Here is a 10,611-nt window from a genome sequence, read left to right as displayed (position 1 = left end):
CAGGCCGAAACCGGTGAAATCAAGGGGCATTACTTGAATGCGACTGCGGGTACATGTGAAGAAATGATTAAGAGAGCTGTATTTGCGAGAGAATTAGGGGTTCCTATTGTAATGCATGACTACTTAACCGGGGGATTCACCGCAAATACTACTTTGGCTCACTATTGCCGCGACAATGGCTTACTTCTTCACATTCACCGTGCAATGCATGCAGTTATTGATAGACAGAAAAATCATGGTATGCATTTCCGTGTATTAGCTAAAGCATTGCGTATGTCTGGGGGAGATCATATCCACTCCGGTACAGTAGTAGGTAAGTTAGAAGGGGAACGCGAAATGACTTTAGGTTTTGTTGATTTATTGCGCGATGATTTTATTGAAAAAGATCGTGCTCGCGGTATCTTTTTCACTCAGGACTGGGTATCCATGCCAGGTGTTATACCGGTAGCTTCAGGTGGTATTCATGTTTGGCATATGCCAGCTCTGACCGAAATCTTTGGGGACGATTCTGTATTACAATTTGGTGGAGGAACTTTAGGACATCCTTGGGGGAATGCACCTGGTGCAGCAGCTAATCGAGTGGCTTTAGAAGCTTGTGTACAAGCTCGTAACGAAGGGCGTGATCTTGCTCGCGAAGGTAATGAAATTATCCGAGCAGCTTGCAAATGGAGTCCTGAACTAGCCGCAGCTTGTGAAGTATGGAAGGCGATCAAATTCGAGTTCGAGCCGGTAGATACTATCGATAAGAAGGTCTAAAAAAAAATAAACGAAATAAAAAGAGAAAAAAATAAGTTATGAAATGCAGTAATTCTTCTTTATTCTTCTAATTGATTGCAATTAAACTCGGCTCAATCTTTTTTTTTATAAAAAAGATTGAGCCGAATAAAAATAGATCATGATATGATCATGAGACTTGACAAATCGAGATTCGTCTATTCTATATATCTAGAATATATATATATATTAAGGTATAATACAATAAAGAAATAAAAAGAAAATAATAAAATATAGTAGTATCATATGATAATGGAATCAAATACGCAGTATTTACAGAAAAAAGTCTTCGTTTATTGGGAAAGAATCAATATACTTTTAATGTCGAATCGGGATTCACTAAGACAGAAATAAAGCATTGGTTCAAACTCTTCTTTGGATTAAGGTGGTAGCTGTGAATAGCCATCGACTACCTGGAAAAGGTAGAAGAATAGGACCTATTCTGGGCCGTACAATGCATTACAGACGTATGATCATTACCCTTCAACCGGGTTATTCTATTCCACTTCTAGATAGAGAAAAAAACTAAAGGAGAATGAATGAAAAAAGACATAGTTTGGAAGTTAGACCTTTTTATAAGACTCTCTTTCAATTTCAAAAAAGAGGACGTTTGAAACTTTTAACAGGCGTAATCGTGAGTCAACATGCTAGAACTAGATAAGGAAGTTTTCTATAACCTTAATAAAAAGGATAAAAAGGTAGTTTTAGTTTATGACTCCGATCAAGAGCGAGAAATCCTTGATTTGGGATTGGACATAGAACCTGGACCCATCGGAGAGACGTTGAAAGGAGCGTATCCTGATGGTAAGAATTATACTTTCGTGGAAATACAGCGCTATAGACTTCAGTGTGGTAGAGTAGACGTTTTGTTCCTAATTTTTCTGGACCAAACCTCCGCTCCGACCCAACGATACAATGAATTTTTTCTGTTCATATTCATAAATAAAAAAGATTAGGAATCGCAATGCTACTATATGCGTCCAGAGCAGTATTTTGAATACTATTCTTCTATAATCCATTATTGCGCGGGGTCTTACTAACAGGACTTCGCGGCACAGGACGGGTCTTCGTCGAAAAGCTAACACCACCCGGCATTTTCATACCCTTTCTTTGGGTGGTATATCGCCTTTAAAAGTCTAAGAGGGTAGTAGGGGGGATCTTAAGAGGGTAGTAGGGGATCTTAAGAGGGTAGTAGGGGATCTATAGTAGGTAAGATAATTTGCCCTTTGATTTTGATTGAATATACTATTTTTCTGCCTTTACCACGCATTATTGTATGCGCTTCTAGAGAAGTATGTATGCAGGAAGTAAATTCTAGTCGCTTTCTTTTGAATCCAATTTCAAATTAGATTAGAAAGATAGAAAGGCCATGAGGATGGGAAAATAAAAAAAATCTTTTTAATTAGTTCTCCTTTTTTGGAATTTTCTTATTATCCTTATCATTTTTTTTACAGAATATTTTGCAAACTAAAAAAATACAATAGTCAATATTCCTTATAATAGATATACTTAATTATATCATAAGAATCTTAAGATATTTTTCGACTAGATAGAAATAGTAAATTTGAATTGAGACACCTATTCCATGACGGATTTAAACTTACCTTCTATTTTCGTGCCTTTAGTAGGCTTAGTATTTCCGGCAATTGCAATGACTTCTTTATTTCTTTATGTGCAAAAAAAAAAGATTGTCTAGTATTTTTTAGTGTAAGTAATATAATATGGTAGGGTATGTGACTTTTTCTACACACACTTTCTACACACAAATGAAAAACGGCTATGGATGCAGATATAGGCTACGAGCATAAATGCATGAATATGCAGAGCTTGGTATAGCGAGTTTTTTTTTATTTATTTTAATTGAATCAACGAATATTTTTTGAATAGAAAGTCAATGTATCTAACCTATTATTTCACAGGAGTACTAGTTGCTGAAGGCGATTTCAGAATCAAAAAAAGTAAAGGCAAAATTATTTAGCTTATTCTCTCAATTTCAATCGACCGCTGCTGGATTTAGTATATCTAATATGAATTGGCGATCAGAACACATATGGGTAGAACTTCTAAAAGGTTCTCGAAAAAGGAGTAATTTTTTCTGGGCCTGTATTCTTTTTCTAGGTTCACTAGGATTCTTATTGGTTGGGACTTCCAGTTATCTTGGTAAGAATATTATATCTATACTTCCATCTCAAGAAATTCTTTTTTTTCCGCAGGGGGTCGTGATGTCTTTCTACGGAATCGCAGGCCTATTCATTAGCTCCTACCTGTGGTGTACTATTTTGTGGAATGTAGGTAGTGGTTATGACCGATTCGATAGAAAAGAGGGAATAGTTTGCATTTTTCGTTGGGGATTCCCTGGAATAAAACGTCGCGTCTTCCTTCGATTCCTTATGCGGGATATCCAATCAATTAGAATTCAGGTTAAAGAGGGTCTTTATCCTCGTCGTATTCTTTATATGGAAATCCGGGGCCAGGGGATCATTCCCTTGACTCGTACTGATGATAAGTTTTTTACTCCACGAGAAATTGAACAAAAAGCTGCCGAATTGGCCTATTTCTTGCGCGTACCAATTGAAGTATTTTGAGGTATCTTTTTTGAACTGAATTGAATGAAGAAAAGATAAATTGGAAGAAGAAAAGTTTTCTCAACATGGGGAGGAAGTCCCTTCGAAATTGGATTTGTTATTGTAAGGGGATTTTTAAGTATTTATCTAAAGGAAGGAACAAACGAGGATAAGATAAAATTATTTTAAATTTTTTTTGTCGAAGTTAGATATATTGCATACTATTCTTCTCTTCCATTTTCACCCGAAAGGGCTTTTTTTATTCTATTTCACTATTTCATTCCATCTAGATCTAAGAAAGAACCCAATGCACTGAAATTCCACTAATATACAAAAAAGAAGAATAGATACAGGGTATCAAACCTATAGAGTTTTTGCTTCAAAGAAATAGAAATATCATGAAATAGAAATATCATCATATAGAGTCAGGGAATGGAATAGAGTCAGCGAATGAAGCATATTCATTAACAACTCCATTTACAGATCAAAAATGAAAAAAAAGAAAGCATTGCCTTCTTTACTATATCTTGTATTTATCGTACTTTTGCCTTGGGGGGTCTCTTCCTCATTTAACAAATGTCTGGAACTTTGGATTAAGAATTGGTGGAATACCAGGCAATCCGAAACTCTCTTAACTGATATTCAAGAGAAAAGGATTCTAGAAAGATTCATAGAATTAGAAGAACTTTCTCTCTTGGACGAGATGATAAAAGGGAAACTAAAGACACATGTACAAAAACCTCCTACAGGAATACACAAGGAAATAATACAATGGGTCAAAATAAATAATGAGGATCATCTCCATATCATTTTGCATTTCTCGACAAATATAATCTGTTTGGCTATTCTAAGTGGTTCTTTTTTTCTGGGTAAAGAGGAACTTGTCATTTTGAATTCTTGGGTTCAGGAATTCTTCTATAATTTAAATGACTCAATAAAAGCTTTTTTTATTCTTTTAGTTACTGATTTTTTTGTTGGATTTCACTCCACCCGTGGTTGGGAACTAGTAATTCGTTGGGTCTATAACGATTTTGGATGGGCTCCTAATGAGCTTATTTTCACTATTTTTGTTTGTAGTTTTCCAGTAATTCTAGATACATGTTTGAAATTTTGGGTCTTTTTTTGTTTAAACCGTCTATCTCCTTCGCTTGTAGTCATTTATCATTCAATTAGTGAAGCATAAATTCATTTGATCTCCCGATATTAATATTAATCAAATTAGCATCTTTCTTTAGAAAGAAAGCCCTTTTCCATTTTACCAAAATTCTTTCTATTTATACCTGCTTTAAGGTATTCATCATTGCAGTACAACTGTTGCAGTAGAATGCCAACAAATTCGTGTATAGGGAACTAGATTAGCTTAGCTACCTATCTAATTTATTGTAGAAATTCTGGGATCTGTGATTGGACATGGAAAATAGAAATACTTTTTCTTGGGTAAAGGAACAGATAACTCGATCGATTTCTGTATCGATCATGATATACGTAATAACTCGGACATCTATTTCAAATGCATATCCCATTTTTGCGCAGCAGGGTTATGAAAACCCACGAGAAGCAACTGGGCGAATTGTATGTGCCAATTGCCATTTAGCTAGCAAGCCCGTCGATATTGAAGTTCCCCAAGCTGTGCTTCCCGATACTGTATTTGAAGCAGTTCTTCGAATTCCTTATGATATGCAATTGAAACAAGTTCTTGCTAATGGAAAAAAGGGAGGGTTGAATGTAGGTGCTGTTCTTATTTTGCCCGAGGGATTTGAATTAGCGCCGCCCGACCGTATTTCCCCTGAGTTAAAAGAAAAGATAGGAAATCTTGCTTTTCAGAGTTATCGTCCCGATAAAAAAAATATTCTTGTGATAGGCCCTGTTCCCGGTAAGAAATATAGTGAAATTGTCTTTCCCATTCTTTCCCCTGATCCTGCTACGAAGAAAGATGCTCATTTCTTAAAATATCCTATATATGTAGGGGGAAACCGAGGAAGAGGACAGATCTATCCTGATGGTAGCAAGAGTAACAATACAGTCTATAATGCTACGTCAACAGGTATAGTAAGAAAAATACTACGTAAAGAAAAAGGGGGGTATGAAATATCCATAGTTGATGCATCAGATGGACGCCAAGTGATTGATATTATACCTCCCGGACCAGAACTTCTTGTTTCAGAGGGGGAATCCATCAAGATTGATCAACCATTAACAAGCAATCCTAATGTGGGAGGTTTTGGTCAGGGGGACGCAGAAATCGTGCTTCAGGATCCATTACGTGTCCAAGGCCTTTTGTTCTTCTTCGCATCCGTTATTTTGGCACAAGTTTTTTTGGTTCTCAAAAAGAAACAGTTTGAAAAGGTTCAATTGTACGAAATGAATTTCTAGGTCCCGGAATTTCTTACCATCAAGTTGGTAAAAAGCCTCGATTTATTGGCAATTGCTAGAATTATCTATGATCTTTTTTGGAAATCCTTTTTTTGTTTAGACTTTTTTTTGTTTACGAGATGTCTGGAATTCCTTATTTATATCTCATGCAAAAGAAGAGAATCCAAGGCAAAGGCGAGAACAATAAAATTTAAATTTCTTTCGAGGGATTGCAGGTCTTCTTAATCGTCTATTCGGCACAAGAAAAAGGCTTTTTCTTGTGCCGATTCTTCTTGTATCAAAATAAGAATCCTTTTTCTTCCTAATTCGTCAAAGATTACTTTACTATTTCTTCTTTATTCGGGTCTGTCTCTTGGGCCTCTTTTTCTTTTGCTTAGGTTTAGCCGAGGTAGTGGACAAACAGAGGGGAAGAAAATATGGCGGGGGACAAATTTCTTGTGATTGTAAGCAAATAGAATTGCTTGGCTTGTTTAATTAAGTTTAACTTCAAACTTACAGAAATTTTGCAAAAAAAAGTAAACTCTTCCATTGAAGGTTTTTTTTTTATTTTTAGGCTAGTTGAATAGTTTTGATTAAGGTTTTATTAGTTTATTACTCGAAACTAAATCAAGGATTTTCAGGATACTTCCTTTGTGGAATAAGATATTGGATCCTCGAGTGATCTCTTTTTCTTGTTGCTTCATAAGAGTGAATCGAATAGATTCAATTCGCGTTATAAGAGTAAAAATTCCGCGGGTCCTTTCCGCTCTAATCAGATAAAGGGGGTAAGGACCCGCTAAGCTCCTACTTTTTCATGTTTACAATCTGGTCCCTCCGATTACTATAGAGATGAACCCAATCCAGAATATGAACCATAAAAGAAAACACCTACTAAACCAATCACAGGAATACCAGCTACAGTACCTATCAGCCAAAGAGGAATTCTTCCAGTAGTATCGGCCATTTCCCCTACTTTCCTCCACATTTTATCAATTGGTCATGCTAGAGACAAAAACAGTCATGGGTAGTTATAAGGATGGTATCTTTCCAAATGGGATAAGAGAATTCTTATTAGTCTCTTTCTTTCTCTCAATTGAAGAAGTAATTGGAAAATAAAACAGCAAGTACAAAAATGAGTAATAAACCCCAGTATAGACTGGTACGATTCAATTCAACATTTTGTTCATTCGGGTTTGATTGTGTCATAGTTCTATAGTTGGAATTTGGTTTATCGTTGGATGAACTGCATTGCTGATATTGATCCCAAGAAAAAAACAGTAGGTACAGCTAGTCCGTGAATAGCCAGCCATCGCACTGTAAAAATAGGATAGGTTCGATCTATGGTCATTGAGGGCCTCCTAAAAGGATCTACTAAATTCATCGAGTTGTTCTAAAGAATCAAAACGGTCGGTTATTAACGGAATTCCTTGTCGGCTTTCCGTGAAATATTCGTTTGGCCTAGGACTTCCAAACACGTCATAAGCTAAACCCGTACTGACAAATAACCAACCCGCAATGAATAGGGAAGGTATAGTAATGCTATGAATAACCCAGTATCGAATACTGGTAATAATATCAGCAAAAGAACGTTCTCCCGTGCTTCCAGACATGCTGAACTCCCAAAATTTTTGTACATTCAAAAAAGGAATTGATTCCGTAAAAGATGGGATCAACCAGTAAATAGAAAATTACTGATATTTCATCCTTGTGAGATTGTCAATTTTGTACCAAAGGTGTATTTTGAGTATACCGAATTAGTATAGCTATCCTTCCTATGGCACAGCAATCTGGTTTTGCCTGGTTCCGAAACATAATTACTTTTTTTTGTCTATAGGTAAGCTATATGTTATTCAAGGCGTCAATAGAAAACCCCTTTTTTGTAGGTTCTATTTATTTTCCTTGGCTTCGGAATAATAGAGTAATTCGGAATAGCAGCCAAAATCTTGGGAAAATCTAAGTTAATGATCAATAGGTTTGGATAAATAATTTAGGAAGGATATTCTCATACTGACACAATACAAGGACAAGTATATATATGTGAAATTTATCCTTTCATAATTCGTAATTAATCCTTGTCTTGTTTGTTGGATTAGGTCTAACTTTCTTGACCAAACTGCGAGCGTGGAACTTTACGAGATGAAATAGGGAAAGACAGAAGATAGAATAGAACTTAAAAGGATAATTGAAGTGACTCGTCTTCGAATCTACTTTGGTTGGAGTTCGAAAAAGGAATAAAAATAAAGTAAATTCAAGGAAGAGCTTTCTTTTTTTTTTAACAGACCCTCGGGAGGTCGTGGAATGCTTTTCTTCTCCTCTTATTCCATATAGAATACAATCAGTTAAAATTAAAATAAGAAGGAATAGGGGAATATTCGATCGTTCAGTCCAAAAAGAGGGTCCTATTGAAAAAGAAATTATCCAAAATAGAAAGAAGTTTTTTTTTCAAATTCAATTGTTTATTTATCTCTTATTCCGAAATTTCCCTGAAAATCCAATTTCATTTTTTCATTCAATGGGGTTATATGATCTAGTTCTTAATATTATTACTTTACTCAATTGAAAAATTCCATAACAAATCTCTTGATTCGAAATTAGGGACTCATGTATCATCTGATGAATCCACTTTCTTTTACACTTCTGTATCTCACTCTATCTTGTTTTTTAGTATTATCTAAAATAACTGATGAATTATGAATTTTCCATAACTTAGGTAAATGCTTTACCAACATATGTAGTGTAGTAAAAAAAAATAAATGGAATTTAACTCTTTCATGCTTACTTTAACTAGTTATTTCGGTTTTCTACTGGCTGCTTTAACTATAACCCCAGCTCTATTTATTGGCTTGAACAAGATACGTCTTATTTGAATTGACTGAATAATAATAATTCAGAAAAGCAAAATCTTTCTTTGGGATTCCTGATATTCTACGACTCTTTTCCAGACTAATTAGGAATTCTTTTCTTGGTCATTGAGATTCGTGGATAATTTAGAGTACTATTTAGGGATAGATCGTACCTCTTTTTTTATCCCCCCGAACAAATCGAAATGATTGAAGTTTTTCTATTTGGAATCGTCTTAGGCCTAATTCCTATTACTTTAGCGGGATTATTCGTGACTGCGTATTTGCAATACAGGCGTGGGGATCAGTTGGATCTTTGATTGAGTCATTTTTTTTTTTTTATTGACCTCCTCTCTGGTCTGGAGGAGGTCAAATTGGAGTTACAATTCAATTTTGTTAAATTATTTTACTCTGCTTCGACATAAGATAGATGGAATCACGCTCTGTAGGATTTGAACCTACGACATCGGGTTTTGGAGACCCGCGTTCTACCGAACTGAACTAAGAGCGCTTTCATTCATTCAAAAAGAAAATCTTTTTCTATTCCTAATGTATCTCACGTACGTATAGTCTCCACAAATTCCAGTTATACCCACTTTACTTTAATTGATCTCGTTGCTACTGCCTATAAAGAAGAAAGAAGTAATAGGTAGGGATGACAGGATTTGAACCTGTGACATTTTGTACCCAAAACAAACGCGCTACCAAGCTGCGCTACATCCCTTTTCCAAATTAAATTGTTGTGCAATGCCATTGTACACAATTCCTGTCTTCTTTTCCACATCATAATTTTCTTATTCTTTCTCTATCTATATATAGAACCCTCGTGTCATTTCTTCTTTTTGGTCTCATATAATTAAGGAATTATATACAGCTAAAATCCAATAGAATTTCGCCTATAAAAGAAAGATTACTTTTCCTTGATAATATATAGGAAGAAGGGGTCATCTTTTTATTTTTTAGGGATAGGACAATTTCGGAAAATTTCGTCGATTATGGTTCAGTTTATATATAGCATAAGTTTATGATCATATATGTATTCCAACAAGGAAGGAGGATTTTCAATGCGGGATATAAAAACATATCTCTCTGTAGCACCCGTGCTAAGTACTCTATGGTTTGGTGCTTTAGCAGGTTTATTGATAGAAATTAATCGTTTATTCCCGGATGCTTTGTCATTCCCTTTTTTTTAATTCTAGTTATTGCTATGGGAGGGATAGATTTCTTCGTGATATGACAAAATTTTATCTTATCCTTTTCAATCTTTTTTTAGTATCGGAAGGAAAAAGAAAGAAAAGATGGATTGGGTTGAACCTCAGAGTCATTAAAAATTTGGTAAACCCTATTTTTAAAAATAGAAATTCAATTTAAAGGGGTACCCAAGCTAAATCAGGCCTCAGAAATCAGAGCATAGAAAAAGGCGGGGCTGACTAATTAAATGAAAGGATTTCGAACCAAAATCTTTGCTAATTCGACAAGGATTGTATTCTTTAATTATTTCTCTATTTTTTATTACTTAATTTAAGAATAAAAAAAAATTATTCTAATGAATTTTATTCTTCTTCTTCGGATTCAAAATAGAAGAATAAAAGAATAAGTAGAAGAATTAAATTAAGTCAATCCAAAAGGAAAAGGAGGTTCATGGCCAAGGGAAAAGATGTTAGAATCAGAGTTATTTTGGAATGCATCAGTTGTGTTCGAAAAGGTGCCAATGAGGAATCGACGGGGATTTCTAGATATAGTACTCAAAAGAATCGCCACAATACACCCGGACAATTAGAATTCAAAAAATTTTGTCGTTATTGTCGCAAGCATACGACTCATCACGAAATAAAGAAATAGGAACATCGTGTATTCGATCTTTCCAAACAACAGAAAGAGTAAGAACTTCATATTTTATATATAAATAAAACATAGTATAGAATACAAAATACAAATCAACTCATCTGATTTCCGGTCGATATTATTTCATATGTATAGAGGGTATTCATATACTATAAATATGAATCAAATAAGATATGGATCAAAGAAAAACTACTTCTTCTGGATCCTAAATTAATAAAATAAAGAAGTGCATTTTC

At 34.8% G+C, this 10,611-nt stretch overlaps 2 non-coding genes across 2 annotated transcripts; both read right to left on the bottom strand.

Moving 5' to 3' along the window:
• Nucleotides 1-8,967: 8,967 nt before the first annotated feature.
• Nucleotides 8,968-9,041, bottom strand: TRNAW-CCA. Its single transcript has one exon. It is a non-coding gene; the product is annotated as a tRNA-Trp (tRNA).
• A 139-nt stretch (nt 9,042-9,180) lies between these two features.
• TRNAP-UGG lies at nt 9,181-9,254 on the bottom strand. The gene has a single exon. It is a non-coding gene; the product is annotated as a tRNA-Pro (tRNA).
• Nucleotides 9,255-10,611: the final 1,357 nt, after the last annotated feature.

Source organism: Hordeum vulgare, unplaced genomic scaffold (genome assembly GCF_904849725.1).
Source record: "Hordeum vulgare subsp. vulgare unplaced genomic scaffold, MorexV3_pseudomolecules_assembly, whole genome shotgun sequence".
NCBI lineage: Eukaryota > Viridiplantae > Streptophyta > Magnoliopsida > Poales > Poaceae > Hordeum > Hordeum vulgare.
This window is presented reverse-complemented; position numbering and strand designations above follow the sequence as displayed.